We start from the raw sequence: 16,831 nt of genomic DNA, 5'->3' as shown, positions 1-16,831 counted from the left end.
GATCTGGATCTGCTTGCTGTTTTAAAGCATTATAGAAGATATGTGCCAGCTTCATCTCAGTTATATCAATGGTCGCCATCAATCAACAACAGCACAGTATCCTTTACCAAATCCACGCTTGATATCTTGGACGTGTTTGATATCACGGAAAGTGGTCTTGTTGAAGCGGGAATCCTAAATCCAGGAAATCTAGATAACTGCCAATCGCAAAAGCAGTTGCCAATTCATCTCAAATTCCTCACAGCACTGGATTTTCCATCATGCCTTGGGCTCCCTCCATGCTAATGTGATTTTCAATTCATAGGAAAGTGTTTCGCAGGAACAGATCCCCATTTATCCTTTAAACCATGCATTAATCACTTTGCTAAGCTGGGTCAGTCAGGTTAGATGTCATACAAAAGTCACAGATCGATCTTAACGCGCATGTCGATCCGTTTAGTGCTTCGGATCCAGCTAAATAATGTTCATCATTCTTGTGATCATCATAACTTGATGTTTTTAGTAGTCAAGTTAGAATCTGAGCTGCACAAGACTGAGCCAGATGAATGCATGTGACTCAGATCCAAATCAGATTCAGAAGATCCAATGAACTGCCAAAGAAGAAGAAGAAGAAAAAAAAACCCACCTTGATCCCACTCTTAATGTACTTAGCTGATCATCTGCATCTTTTGACATGAGGGTCAATTTTTCACAAACATTGTCATGTATGGTCCAATTCAAAGAGGATTCTCATTTGATTTGAATCTGCCAGTTCTTTGGATCTTCATTGAAAAATGGTATAGTTCAAAAAATGGTACGGCCATTTCAAGCATAACACACTTGCTTACCTGCGTATGTGCATTTAGATGAGTTTCAATTGCACTATTATAACTCTTTTGAGTACTTCCACTGTATCTAATTACGGGGAAAAAGGTTTTTGATGCATTATTGGCTTTTAACGTTTCAAAAACTAACTAACATTAAAACAAGAATTTTTTTTTTTTTTAAAAAAAAGTGTTTCACTGATTTCTAAGATGAGGTCACCACATATTTATATGTCACCAACCAACATGGGCCACACATTTGGTCCTGACAAGTTTACATCACATTGAAAACTCAAATGAACGGTTCATATAGTTGAGGAGGTGAAGCAATTGACCACCTAATCAACGAAACACTGGAGATCAAATATGTGTGTATCATTTAATTTATGAAGCATTGAGTATTAGAGAAGAATGGTGGCGGAGCCACATATGCGCTTATGTGGGCAGTTGCCTACACTCGATGTTTTCTTATTTTCATGTCAACATTTTCACACATTTCCTCTGTTAATATACGTGGGTGCCCCTTCAATGAATTCAAAACACATATTCGAATAAATTCCGCGCCTTTGAGAAGGGAATATTACATTGAGGAACAGCCCGAGTATGTCGGGCATGGAAATGTAATTGCATGAATCTCTTAACCATTTTCAACCTGCAGGCCACGCTTATTATCACCGAAGGCATGCATGCATGGCTTGAGCAGGATGGCACATGTGGCTTTGTGTGGGCAATTGACCACTCAAACCCACATAACATTGGTTGTTTACATATTAGTGCATTGCATGTTAGTAACATGGCTCTTAGCGCTTGATTTTTTGAAGGTTCTGCCCCTTAGCAGAATAGTTTTGGGAAAAATGTTGGTAGGAAAGTCAGTAGTTGCGGAGATAAGTAAAGGGGTGTAGTGCAACTAGGGAGTAAGGCTGCTCACACTCGAGCTGGCTTCGAACCAGGCCTGAGCTGGTCGAACCCTAGTTGGCTCAAATGAGCCCAGCCCCGGCTTGACCTAAGCTCGACCCGGGTCCGACTTATATCCACAGAACTGGGTAGCTTGACTTGGCCTGCCATTTATCTCCATCAAATCCAGCAGCGATTAGAACAAAAGGTCAAATACTTAAAAATAAAAATTGATAAAACTATAAATTTAAGATGGATTTTTTATTATTTACATCATCATCACAAAAGCAACATGCTATCATAAACATAAACATATCCAGAGATCAAAATTTAGAGCTTTGGAGTTTGATTTGATAACCATTTTACTTTATAAAATCCATTAGCACTGACCTAACCGGGCTTAAGTGGTTTGGTTGCAAGGTAACGTACCCGCCGGGTTTGAACAGCTCTATCACTACACCAACCCTCTCTGGTCAATATAAGAATGTTTTAAGTACTATATATATATACACTTCTATTTTTAATATCAAGTTGTGGCTTGGGAACGGCATTCCTTTTAGAGGAGTCATGCTTCTTCTCTCTAAATAAATTATAATTCTCTTCTATTAAACTGCTATGACTTGAAGCCATATTCCTTTCATGTGGTTTTCAAATTTCTGAAAATTGCCTAGTTGGGGATCATAGGCAGATTCTATCAGACTGCAGCCCCCGGTATTGAACTCCTGACCTCCTTGGAGGATCGGGGATCCTAAGCTAAAATCGCATGAAGAAGATTTTGCTTCTCTCCTGTGATTTTGATTCCTCTATCTTTTACATTCACAGGCTGCAGAGAACCGCAGCAACATGGGAAAAGAAGCGATTTCAGAAAACAAAATTATGGGGTTTCAGGATGAACACTTGAACAGGATGGTGCTTCATTATTTTGCCCGCCTGAGTGGGCGGGATTGTGTTAGTAACTAATTCTGATATGCTTCTTCCTACGACAAGAAGTACAACAACTTTTCACTTACTTTACTGTAAAAATTGAGATAATCCACTCTCTGAGAGAGTTTCTCTGTGTCAAAGAACTGGTCTGGTCATGGCGTCCTGAAGCAACCTGAACTGTTCACACTCAGTGATGCCTTGGGTCATGGATTCTTGGACCATAGTAATCCGCATGCAAGCTTGGCATTCCCTGATCAACCGACCTCTTGGGAGGCCTAGAGTTCTTCGGGTGCCCCGAGCATAATGAGCTTCTGCAGCGATGGGCAGGTCTCCTGTGTTGCCTCTCATGAACCCTGCTGCTCCGCAACCATCTCTCTTCCTTCCTCGTATCCTGTTTTATGGAATTCCAACATGCAACTTCAGAGTCAGAAACTCAGACCAATCATCAGAAACCATTGAAGGAGGTACTAATAGTTGGTCAGGGAAAGTACCCACATGGATTCTGTTTGAGGCTTCTGATATCAACTCACGATTCAGTCGTATTCCTGTGGCAGCATAATAGAAACCAAACAAATTGTCAGACTCGATCAGTAACATCTTTACACGAGGGAGAAAAAAAAGAGCTCTCTCTCTCTCTTTCTCTCTCATATTCTGTGACTTCGCTTTGTTGCTTCTTGGTGTGTATGTCATGTGTTTACCGTGGACTGTTACGAGGAGCAGAAGGAGCAGCAGAAAGGTGAATGATTTGGTAGGCTTCATCTGGAAATCTGCCGATGAAGAGACTTTCTTTCCCTTTTCTTTTTTTTCTGCACGGCTGTTCGTTTTGGGGAGTGGAAAGGAGAGCTTGGAAAGGAGCTTTACTGAGAAGGAAGAATGAAACGAGCCTGAGACTGAGAGGAGTCGCCGTCTTCGTTTCTTTTTGAGTATGGAAGCTCTTAAAAAAGAGAAAGAGAGGGAGACAGAGCGGCCGCAGGGAGTTGTCTGCAGACATGCGAGTATAAGTTTCTAATCATATGAAATGCCGGCCTCTTCAGTTCATGGAGGATTACAGATGTGCCCTTTCTTCTTCTTCTTGTTGGTTTTGGTTGGTCCAGTGCGGGGAACAGATCCACATGTGAAGGAGAGAGCACGAGCTCGGGGTGGTTTGCAGGCATGGCCGACAGAATGCTGGATGCTTTAACGAGAGAAAACTTCATACAGATATTTTTAAAAGATTCGAACTCAATACTCGTGCCATGAGAACTGTTTTCTAGATGGGTTACATCGAAGGAAGGGACTCCCCCTACTCTTACTCGTTTCAAAACTTATTTTAATTTGATTGTCGCTCTGATGAAATGGAACTATAAGGATGAATTCATCATCATGGTTTCTTTTAAAGACGATGAGAGTCCAAATCATGAGAATTTGAGTTCCTCTTGGATGTAGAAAGTAGATGGTTGGACTTTTACATCAGAAAAACCAAATCTCTTCTTGACGAATAGAATCTCAGGTCTGATTTTTCTTGGAAATTTTATCTCGATGAAAAACGGAGGAAAAGACGGAAAGAGAGCATAACGAACCCTGAACGGAACGGGGTTTTAGGGTTTGGTAGAGGGAGAGGCGGGACGGACCCGCCGACGCCGTATGGCGGGGCCCACCCGAACGTTCCCAGCTTCCCTCCCTCCTCTCCGGCCCGAGCTGGCCGTCACTTGGCGCGATCCGCATCACGCGAGACTGCCGGAACTTTACCGGGCACGATTGCAAGCGTGGGACCCACACCATGCCTGCTTTGGGCGACAGAACTTCCCCTCCCCCCTCCCCTGCCTCGGGCGTCCCTTTTCCGTTTCCCTATATATATATATATATATATATATATATATATATATATATATATATAGAGAGAGAGAGAGAGAGAGAGAGAGAGGATTTTTGCATGAAGTAGTTTGTCTAGTAGCGGGGCAAAAGGCATGAGGATGTTAAATTTGAGGAGTAAAATAGTATGAGGTCTGCCCTTGAGTAGACTAAATATTCAATGCATGAAGCTTTCGTACAAGTTTAAAAAAAGGGTTCAGTTCCTGAAAATTTAATAAAATTAAGTGCGCATTTTTGTTTTTATACGTAGTTTAGGCAATTCAACGACGGAAATTATTCATGCATAGTAGCATGTTTTTGCGACTCTTTTTCACATTTTTTTTCTTTTCACGCAATTGAGTTTCATGATAACCCAAACCGGAACCTTCTTGAGAGCAGCAGTGAACAAATAGGTGCACGAGTTTAATGAGACATTTAAATATTGCTGAGACGTTACAAGTTTTGGATGAGCTAGGGGTGAACAAGAGTCGAGTCGAGTCAAGCCCGAGTTCAGTAATTTTAAACTTGGCTCAACTAATGAAACCTTGAACTCGACTCAGCTCGAGAATAACTCGACGAATTTGAGTTCGACTCGACAATTATGTGTTGAGCTTGAGCACAACTCGATTAAGGCTCGACAAACTTGTTTGAATAGAATTGATATTCATCATTATATCTTGAGCTTGACTTGACTTGATTAAGGCTCAACAAACTCATTTAAATATAATTGATATTCATCGTTAAATGTTGAGCACTCGCTTGAGCCTTGACAAACTCGTAAACTCGTTTGAATATATCGACTTGATTAAGGCTCAACAAACTCGATTAAGGTTCGAGCTCGACTCAATAGTTACGTGTTGAACTTGAACTTAACTCAATTATTTGAACGAGTCGAGTCATGAACTCGAGCTCAACTCGTTAAGCAAATGACTAGGCTCGAACTCGTTCACGAGCAGAGCTTGAACGAGTTGAGTTTGATTCGTTGTTCACCCCTAACAAAAACACTCTAAAAAAGAGGATAAACAATGATAATTAAAACACATTTATCTTCGAAGGTTGTCTGGGGAGGGCATAAACTATATTTTAGGGATTATGGGGAAGTGCCCAAAACACGTAGTTGATAACTTGGAAGCAGTGTTGTAAAAGTTGGCTCTCTGGTTATCAAATTGATTTAATGAATGGGCCACCAAAAAGGCTGCATGTGTCATATACTAATCACTGTTTATTATTTCTAAGTATGTTGAAGCATTCTTTATTAATTTTTAATTGTTTTTATGCATTTTGTCTATAATATGATAAATTAAGTTGCACTATTCACAATTTATTCGATTCAAGTGAATCGCCGGAGTGACAGTCCGGCCGGCATGGTGGTTTCATGATCATCAACTGCAAAACAACTACCTGATTACCTACAAGTGCTTTAATACTAGTTGCAGGCAGATGATCACTCCCAATGGGGAACTAATAGTTGCAGGCAAAAGACACATTCTAGAGTGACTGAAAACCATGAAAGAGACAGAAGAAAAAGGTATCTGCGACAATGGAGGAGGAGATACATAGCTAGTTAGATTGGTAGATCAAAAGATCTCAAATCACCACTTCGATTCTAGCTGCCATTTTGCCCTTGGGCCATATGGTATGGAGTCCCACACCCACACCCACACCAAGTTGTAGGTGCACTGACTTCACTACTTTAAACCTTCGGGATATTTTTATATTTCTTTCTTTCTCTATGCACACACATACACAATTGGCTATTTGTGTGGCTAGATGGCTTTTTTTTAAACAAAAATTGTTATGTCCCTAAAAACTATCGAAAAAGGTGCATTTCTTTGCTAAAAACAATGACAAAGCAACTGGTTGTTCCTATCGCACTTGTTGTGGTGTTATTTAGCTATAAAATAAATAAATAAATAAATAAATAAAAATATATATATATATATATATATATATATATATATATATATATAAAAGATTTTAAAGGGGTCAGAGGCCCAATAAAAAAAGTGGATTAGGAGTACACTTGACTTCTTCTTAAAGACTGCACCGTTCATAACCAGCCCTCAATGCTTCCTATACTCTGATAATTTTCTTGTTGTCACTGTAGAGTTTAAAGTTTTAACCTCTTCAAACACGTTATTTTTAATTCTGAAATCAAAACACAAGGAAAAGTAGAACTAGAATTTTCAATCCAATTCTAGTTTGTGGTGAAATAAAATTCTAGAATCAAATTTCACGGCCATCAAACACACCTTGTCAGGCTTTAAGCGGGTCTTACATTCATTACCCAAATCCTAATAGGCCAAGATTTGTTGTGAAAGAAGGGGGTCCAATCAGTTAAAAGGCTAGCTATTCATTCAGATCTCATGTTCATCTTGGACTCAAATCCGAACAGGCCTGATCCCAGCAATGCTCGAAAAAGCCGGGCCCTGCAATATTTTTTTTAAGAAAAAAAAAACACCAGTGTTGCCTCGCGGTGGTTTCTGCTTAGAAACCAAACCCAGGGTGACACAGACAAGAATGAGTTTCATGTGCCGTTAGGTGCAAGCACCCCATATACTTTAAAAGAAAAAAAAATATTTTGGTAATTATTTAAAAACTGTTCTTTTTAATTTTTTTACTTTTTTTGATTTTTTTGTCCTTACAAAAAGCTTTTTTTATATTAACTAAAAATATTTTTGTCATTATGCTTGCAAATTTTGTGCATCAATATAGCGAACATTACCTTAACTATATTGTGCACGCAAATTTTGTGCGTCGTCAGTATAGGAACATAACCAGCTTTTGACGACGTCTAGTGGTTTTGCCATCACAACCCAAAGGTCGGGCCAAGAAAAGCGATGGGTGGGACCAAAATTGATTTTTTCAATATAATTTTTTTTTTCTATGCAGGTTGCTCCGACTATCTGGATTTCTCTAATCATTCGCCATTAATTTTCATCAGCCACCACTGAGGAATATCCCACCGATGAAGCCGCAACTTGGGATCGCAAGTAAATATGCCAGCTCTCCCTTTTAAAGAGGCGGGCAGTAAATGGTTATTTGGATTCAACTTTTACCGAATTCGACTTGACCATCAGATTGTTTGTAATCAGCTTTTGGATTTAGACTTGGACTTCATAATTTCAGATCTGATTTTCTAAAACCATTTTCAGGTCAGATCCAACCAGCATAAGGTTCGTCATTTACATTAACTGGATCGGATCTTAGTAGGATGTTAGAAACATGTTCAAATTCAGTGAACTGGGTGCATACTCATTTTGAATCAGATCAACAATCGTGCTTGGATTTCTTCAACGGATTCAATTGAACGGTTTGGAATTCTAATTAGTAATTGAATGTACCTGAGGCATTCATGTAATTCCTTATAAGGCTGTTTGGTTATGCTTAAAAAAAATGAGACACCTTCATAATAAAACACCGAAAGTCTGTTCTATTTTTTCAAAAAATATTCATCAAACATCTGTCAAACGGACGGCTCTTCTAGAAAGATGAGCGAAGACATTATAAATACTTAGAAATATGGGCATATGCAATGTTACATAGGCTGCCTCAGATTTTTATGTTTCATACTTTCTAGCATTCATTTGTATCGTTAGATTTGTGAAAAGCAACTTAAATCGTGGAAGATACAGATAAGAAGCATATCTGGCCAGATAATTTGGAAATAATGTGTGTATACACATGGTAAGCGGTGCGTCATTGCGCTCAGCTTTAGAAAAGGAAAAAAAAGAAGAAAATCATGCGGCTTACCTTTAGATAGAAATCCATATGTGTGGATTATATTATGCAACATAGGCAGGTTTTATTTTTCTCCATCATCTTCGCCTGCTTTTTCCTTTTCCAGTTCTTTTCAATTTGGATAGCAGAGAAGAATCCATCCAATGGGCCTCTCCGGTGCAACAAAAGTTTGAACCATCAATCTTGGGGTGATAAGGACGGCGCCCCACCTTCACCCACCATTCAATCTTCCTAGAAGAAACTTCACACTCCATTTGCCAATAAATTCACTACCCACTGTTTCTCTTCCTCACACCAGCACTGCAGTATCAAGAAGAAGAAGAAGAGCTTTCACGATGTCACACAGACAAGGAAGCTTGTCATCAGATCATGGGGGAAGCTTCAATGAGGACAGATGGATCATACAGATCCAAGAGGTTCTAGAAATGGAGAACGACGACTCGGAATCCGAGTGCCCTGTCAGCATCTTCAACGTGCCGGCGCAGCTCTTGGCCATTAAGCCGGAGGCCTACACCCCACAGGAGGTCTCCATCGGCCCGTATCACTGGCGGAACCCGGAGCTCCACGAGATGGAGCGGTTCAAGCTCCAGTCCGTCCGCCGCATGCAGCGGTCCTTCACCAAGGAGACGACGTTCTGCGACGTCTCCAGGAAGTTCGCCGAGAACGAGCACCGGATCAGATCCTGCTACAACCGCAGCCTTGACTGGAGCGGCCAGACCATCATCTGGATGATGCTGCTGGATGCCTGCTTCCTTCTCGAGTACATCCAGTATTTCGCTATCGATCCGCTGGAGCGGTCGCAGTCTAAGCTGTCGCCGGCGAGGTTGCAGCTCATCAACTACGCCGGCAAGAAGGCGGCGCAGCAGTTGATTCTCAGAGACATCATCATGCTCGAGAACCAGATTCCTTTCTTCCTATTATATTCACTGCTGGAAATGCAGTGTGGTTCTTCACCAGAAGCGAGGTTGAAGGCGATGTTGCGAGGCCTCTGCAGGGAGCTGTCCCCCTTCAAGGGCGTTCAACGATTCCCGGAGTTTCAGGTTTCGAAGAGGGGCCACCTCCTTGAAGTCCTCTACTACATCATCATCCCCCGAAGGAGATCCCGCCGGAGACCGCCGACGAACACAAGAAGGAAGAGGTGCCGAACCCGGAAGCACCAAATCCGCAGAAGAAGAAGAAGAAGCCGGTGAAAGTCATAAAGAAGAAGTGCGCCACCTGCTGGGATTGCTTGTCCAACATCAACTTCTCCGGCCTCATCAAGTTCGTCCACATGCTGAAGATGCTGGTAACGAGATGCCTCAAGCTCTTCTCCCCTCAGAACCTCGACGACATGGTCGACGGCAACGACGCCGCCGACGACGCGTACGTCGACGACAAGAAGGACGACGGCAACTTCACGCCACCATCCGTGGAGGAGATAATGATACCATCTGTGGAGGAGCTCAAGGGCGCCGGAGTCAACTTCTGCCCGGCCTCCGGCGGGATAACCAGCAGGGGCATAAGGTTCGACGTGAAAACGGCGAACCTATTTCTCCCCAGCATCACGCTCGATGGCAACACTGAAGTTGTGATCAGGAATCTGGTGGCGTATGAGGCCACGGTCGCTCCAGGGGCCCTTGTATTCGCCAGATACATGGAGTTGATGAATGGTATAATCGACACAGAAGAAGACGTGAAGATCTTAAGAGAGAAAGGCATCATCTTCAACCACATGAAGAGCGACATCGAGGTGGCGTCCATGTTCAATAGCATGAGCAAGTCTGTGAGGATCACCAAGGTAGAGTTCCTGGACAGGGTGATCGAGGACGTGAACAGGCACTACGGGTCGAGGTGGAGCGTCAAATTCTCAAACTTCATTAAGAAGTCCGTGTTTGGATCATGGAAGATCCTAACCTTCTTGGCCACGTCCATGCTCCTGTTGATGACTGGCTTGGAGACCTTGTGCTCTGTTTATAATTGCTCCCATTGGCTGGGGGGCAAAGCTGGCAACCGATTTCACCAGCAGTCGAAAACATATCCGGGTTTCTACTAGAACTCCGGCACCGGCGCCAGCGCCGGAAACCATCTGATTAAGGAGTTTGCTAGCTATAATCAGCGGCAGGTTCTTCTCCATATAGGTGATGACGGGATGATGATGGTATATGAAGCCGATATGCATCTATCTTATGTATAAGTTGAAGGAAGATGAATCATCAGTCTAGTTGTTTTTGGAACTGTGGCATGCATGCATCAATTAGTACTTGGTTTTAGTTATGGGTTGAGAGACTGCAGTAGTTGTATTGTCAGTGCTTGCCTGTGTCTTTACTTAGCTTTCTCTTTGTGCTTCAGTTGTTATGAGAGAATAAAAGAGACGGTAAATATCCTATTGCCGCTGCTGATTATACCTATTCCTTGCTCTGACAGAGATGTCACTAGACTGAGCAGTATAATATTTCCTTTTCCATTCTCATTTGATGGCTTTGAATTTTGATTCAGCTAGAATTACAATTTTAGAAACAAAATTCCACCACAAATTGGAATTGGAATGAAGATTCTAGTTCTAGTTTCCTTTTTTTTTTTTGTTTTTGATAGTCTGAAATTTTGATTCCAAATCTGAAAATGACATGTTTCATAAATAAAAATTACAATTATAGAATTGATGAATTAAAACCATCTTGACATGTGTCATAAGGAGAAATGAAAAGAATTCTAAAATTCTGGAATCATAAGTCTACCTCCCAAAGTAGAATCACAATTCCTAAATTTTGATTCAAGAATGAGCCTATAATTTTGGAATCAAAATTATTTGTTCGACAATGCAATTCCGATTTCATAAAAAATGAGAATTTCAGTTCTAAAATTCCACATTTCTTGCTTCATCAAACACCCCCTTATTGCACCATTTTACTTTCAATTGCAGAAGTTGGAATTCTATATTATGTTTGCACTGGCTGGCGATAACAGCATTTATACAAATAATTCACACATTATTTAATCTACAAACGTGCATACCATTGGTGAATTGATATAATATTGAACTGATGACAACAAGCCCAAGTAACATATATATATATATATATATATATATATAAGCTAAGTTCAAGTTGTTCCTGCGAAAACTCGATAAAATTAAGTTCAAAAGCTCCAAGGACTGCGCTCAACATTGACTAATGATATATATCAATATATACCAATTATTCAAACATAATTTAATGTAGAAACATACACAGCATTGCTCAGTTGATATAATATTGAACTGATCACGACAAGCCCAAGTTATATATATAAAGACCAAGTTCAAGTTGTTCTTTCGAAAACTCAGTTGAAAAGCTGAAGTTTGGACCCAGTAAGTTGCACAGCCGATGAACGTGTGCTGACTCCATTGCGTGCAATTAAAGAAAAAGTTCAGGTTCTTATTGCTTGCAAGCGGCCAAAAGCTCCAAATTAATAACTGTAATATGTCCCAAGTGTTGGGAGAGATAAGTATATCTAAGAAGACACTTGGTGAGCAGATATGAAAAGTCAGACCGTGCATAACGTCCCCATGAATCTTTTTCAATCTGCAAAAGCAATTCCACTCAGAATCTCTAGAATTCTTCCATGTCGAGACTAATAACATTATTGATTTTTCTGCTCCAGCTTTCCGTGGTTTTTGCCTTTTGACTGTTAGAAATCTAACACAAACTCATGGAGACGTGGCAACCACATAACTTGAGCTGCATTGCCCAGATAGTCGTGAGATTTAAACTCCAAGTTTTTTCAAGGATGAATCACGGAAGCTGGTTCGCCTGGAGATTCTGCAATTAAATGCATTCAAAGGAACAAGAACCAAGAGTATAATATTCATGATAAAATGACAGATGCTAAATATATCCATTTGTTGAGAATATTTATCTACCAACTGTTTCTTAGATCTTAAAGTGAAGAATTGTTAGTTTGGATCAACGGTAGTTGTTTTTAAAATCTTATGAACTTTCATTAGACAAAATACACACACACACATATATATATGTGTGTGTGTGTAAGTATGCATGCATGCACCAATAATAAGAAGTTACAGCTTATGCTAAGTTGCTAACTGGTACTGATTATGAAAATCTAGTTTAGCAAGTTCATGTCCTCCTGTGCCAACTGAAAGGGCTGAATTATAAAGTGCTATTTTAAAGTTTGGCCAAGACATTGACTGCCGTCCAATTGTACTTTACGAATTTGTCCGTTCACACCAGATACTTTTGATCAGCAAAGGGGGCTATGATCTGTCATATATGTTTTTTTTTTTGGCCGAAAAATCAAAGTAAAAAAAAAAAGGAGAAAAGGTAGTAGTATAAGAGAATATTGGTTCATTAATTAAGACAGGCTTATGTGCCATTAATTAAGAAAGTAAGCAACATTCTTCACTAATATTACCGAGCTTACATCCGCAGTTGGTCTAGCTAGTTATATATTTATATAGCAGACCACTAAGGTTGGGAGAAAAACAAGACCTCTTAATTTTGGGTTAAAAAATATTGTAAATAAAATATGAGCATCTTAACGTGTTCATAAACCGGAATTCAATATAAATTACGGTTCAGTTCAAGTAACTTTTATAAAAAAAATGATTTTCTACAACCAAAATTTTGATGCTTTTAGATCTGCTCATTTTTTATTATTAAAAAAACTATGATTAAAGTAAAACAAAGGACTAATTTAATGCATATTCTTCATCAAATCACTAACGAAGATCATATCCATAAGGTTAAATTGCATAAAAAAACACTTCAATAATTATTTTTAGTTGGTCTGGTTTTTGTCTCTTAAAGTGGTCGGTGTTTACCAATTTCTCTCTCTCTCTTAAAATTAGACTATTGTCGTACAAATTAACTTGTATGTTAAGCCAATCTTTTTAGTTTTAAGAGTGTTATTTTAATCACATAATGATTAACAACTCTTAAAACACAAAAATTTTGGTAGAAAAAATTCAATACTTTCATTAAATGATCTTGAATTGAAACATTTTTTGTAATATGGTTAAATGTCTAACCACCCAAATGTCTGCATGCTGGTCTGTTGTTGAAGATAGTTTTTTGACATGAATTTATGTTGGTTAGTGGTCTGACCTAAAATCCTTAGTTTAATAAAACATGGACTAATTTACAGCAGATCTTTTGCCACATCAGATCCTTGGATCTCAAATATGAAGTAACCAAACACCCCTAAATTAGAAAATAAGATTTTAGGAGGTTTTAAAAAATACATTCTTAGGTAGATCTTTTGACCTATAAAATCCCAATTCAGGACTAATTTAGGAGGCATAATCTATGAATTTTATATGGCACAGTCAATCTTGCCTCATACAGCTTTCCTGCTCTCAACTACTATTAGTGCTGTTTATATAATATATATATATATATATATATATATATATATATATATATATATATATATATATATATATATATATATATAACAGCAAAAGTGCAATGTCAATTGTTTACAGTGAAAAGTGCACCGTCCTGCTTTTTTTCAAGTACCTTTTCAAAGAAAATCTGACCATAAAGGTGGTCTCAAAATGTCGCAAAGTTGGATTAAAAAACAATCATAGATTTTTCATGTTCAATTATTTGGGATTTCTATGACTGAGTCGTATTTAAAGTTTTTTTTTTTCATTTAGGTGAACGGGGAGAGTTTACGAAGCTCATTACTCAAAACAGAAGCCATATCCGGAGAGATGATTAAGTGCATAGCATGCATGGTGCACAATCTCTAACAAAAGACTAACTGTATAATGCACAAGAACCTCTGCATATAACTAAGTTCGCCGTAGCCGCACCTTCGTCCCCTTAACTCTGGAGGTTTAGAGTTTTTTTAGGGACCAATAACGTTCAGGAGAATAGTTCTCTGAGCAAGGTGGTAGCCACGGGAGTATGCTCACCTCACCCAATTGCTGCTAATTCATGGGGCTACATGAAGTTAAGGTTTCATTTTAGGACTGTTATTATATTTGTTTCACCGCTGTTTTGAGCAGTGATTTGAGATCTCTAATCCATGGATTTAAAATCTATGTTATTATACAACTTCGAATTTTAGATCCGATACTATCAAACACAAGCCCATATACGAACCCACGTTCGTTTTCATGTCTGTCGTTCTGATAAATAGATAAGTAAAGCTGAATTCATATTCTATTATCGATAACTATGTAAAGTCATGCTCATCTGCATTGTGCCGCTTTCTGTTTTGAACCTTAGGTTGGACCATAAGGTTTCCGGACAAAACATGAAAAGAAGCTCCTAAACTAACGTTCAAACCAGCGTCACTGCCGTAGCGGACAGCGATCTACACACAAAAGTTGAACAAAAAAGCCAAGCATTTTGGCTTTCGTCCATGACGGAGAGCTCCTTCCCCATTGAAATATCGCACTTTCTCATTGTTGAAGAGGTGAAATGTTCCTTTGAAGATGGTAGCCGTGAAAACGATAATGGCAGCTATCGAGGAAGCTTTATGATGGCACGTCCCGTCATGCCGAAGCTTTTCTATGAGGTGGGGTTTCGATCAACTTCGTAGTTCAGACGCCCAGTTGAAGATCAATTTTAACCATGGTTGGCTAAAGGACTCAGAATCTCGCTTTCCAGAACTTGCTAACCACAAACCTCTGCTCTTTTATTCATGTTTCTGTTTCCTTCTCACTATGAAACGCTAGCTTCTGCATTTTCGTCTTCGACTACTGCAAGAAGAAGTTCTCTGTCTATTGTCGGTTCCATTATCACTCTGTTAATGTATATTATCTCCGATCAGTTACATTCAGATGCGTAGACCAGGAAGAGTGGAGAGGAGGATGCTGAAGATTTGTAGGATCTTTGCATTAGAAGTGCTTCATCTCTCACTCAAAATAAGGAAAATGTTTGCTTTTGAAGCAGAATTAGTTCGCGTATAGAAACAAGCTTTTCCTTCGTCCCACTTCAAAAGGGCCATAGAAAGAGAATCAGTAAGGTAAAGGGGACGGAAAAGAAACATATAATAATTTGCTTCTGGAATGTCAATTTTGCTTTTGCGAATCTGAAAATCTCGTGTTTGGCATGTTGCCAAATTTTCAGAGAGCCCGACACCATGCTGCCAACATAAATAAATAAATCATGCAACGACATATCGTAAGAAGTGATGGTCGGTCTATATCATATTCCCATGATAGCTGTTGAAGTGTGTAATGGCATCCTCTTGCTCAAAGTTATTTACAAAACTAATTATCCGCCGAGTTGGGGTGACACTCTAATCAGAGGCAAGCTGCTGTTATCGGAATCAAATATTCAGCTCTGTACCGACGACCACGTTCTGTTCAAAAGGGGATGAAATTGTAGTCATGATTGATTGCATCCTGATTCTTCTGGGGAAGTCTTCGTATCGCTATAAATACCAAACTGAACGAAATAACGAAACAGAAGTATGAAAATTCTTTTCTGAGCGTTCTCTCTTCTCTGCTGGAAAATTTCTTCGGATTGCTGATTTCTCATGGCGTCTGAGAAAGATGGTTAGTCAACACCAAACCCCAAATTCCTTGGGTGGAGATCCACGTCCTGATTTGGGTGCAGACTTCTCAAGTCCCCATTATCTTCATCACTCCGACAATCATAGTACATTCAAACCAAAGGCTTATTTAGACAGTAAATATCCTCCTCCCACAGCACTCATATCTCAGATGAAAGAAGAGAGGCCATGGAGGCTACGCACTACAAAGAAATAAAACATGGACGCTTGTTCCGGCCAATCAAACAAAAAGTATTGTAAGCTGTAAATGGATTTTTAAAATGAAAAAGAAGGCTGATGGATCTTTGGAGAGGTGCAAGGCTCTACTTATAGCCAAAGGAAGAGGACTACATTATTTTGAAACATTTAGTCATGTAGTTAAACCTACAACTATGAAGACATTTCTCATGGTCCATAAGGTAGCTTGATATTCAAAATGCATTTTTACATTTGAGACTTTGTCAAAGATGTCTATATGCATCAACCACCAGCATTTGAAGATGAGCAGCAACCCAACTATGTCTTGTAAGTTACATAAAGCACTCTATGGGTTGAAACAAGCTTCAAGAGCTTGGTACTCAAGGCTAAGTATCTATCTTCAAAAATTGGGATTTAAAGTAGCCAAAATCGATGCCTCTCTATATGTGTTTCAAAAGAAAAATTTAGAATTACTTATTTCAGTATATGTGTCTCTCAACCTCACACAAGAGACAATTACAGCACCTGGACTTAAGGCTTATTGGGACGATTAATTTCTGAAATACAGCAGGAGGATCGTGTTGTGGAGTTTTCTAATGAGTCTTAGTGATTCATATACTGCCATTAGGGAGCAAATGTTGTTGATGGATCCATTACCTTTCATGGGTCAAGTCTATTCACTGGTGCTTCAGGAAGAGAAGCAAAAAGACGTAAATTTAGCATCAAGTTCAGAACATGATCATATTGGTTTATCTGTTGAAAGAAATGAAATGTAGAATCACAAAGAAAGGGATCTAAACGGAAACCTCTATTCTGCACCTATTGTCAAGGCAATGATCACACGGGAGATAAGCGCTTCAAACTGCATGGAAATGGATTTCCCCTAAATTTCAAGGGATCTAAGTCGAAGGCAGAGAAATCATGCATAGAGGATCTGTTCATGACGCAGCAGCGAATCA

The 16,831-nt window shown here is 39.5% G+C and overlaps 1 pseudogene; it reads left to right on the top strand.

Moving 5' to 3' along the window:
• The first annotated feature begins 8,458 nt into the window (after positions 1 to 8,458).
• Positions 8,459 to 10,573, top strand: LOC116249736 (putative UPF0481 protein At3g02645; annotated as a pseudogene).
• Positions 10,574 to 16,831: the final 6,258 nt, after the last annotated feature.

This window comes from Nymphaea colorata, chromosome 3 (assembly GCF_008831285.2).
Source record: "Nymphaea colorata isolate Beijing-Zhang1983 chromosome 3, ASM883128v2, whole genome shotgun sequence".
NCBI classification, from domain to species: Eukaryota; Viridiplantae; Streptophyta; class Magnoliopsida; order Nymphaeales; family Nymphaeaceae; genus Nymphaea; species Nymphaea colorata.
This window is presented reverse-complemented; position numbering and strand designations above follow the sequence as displayed.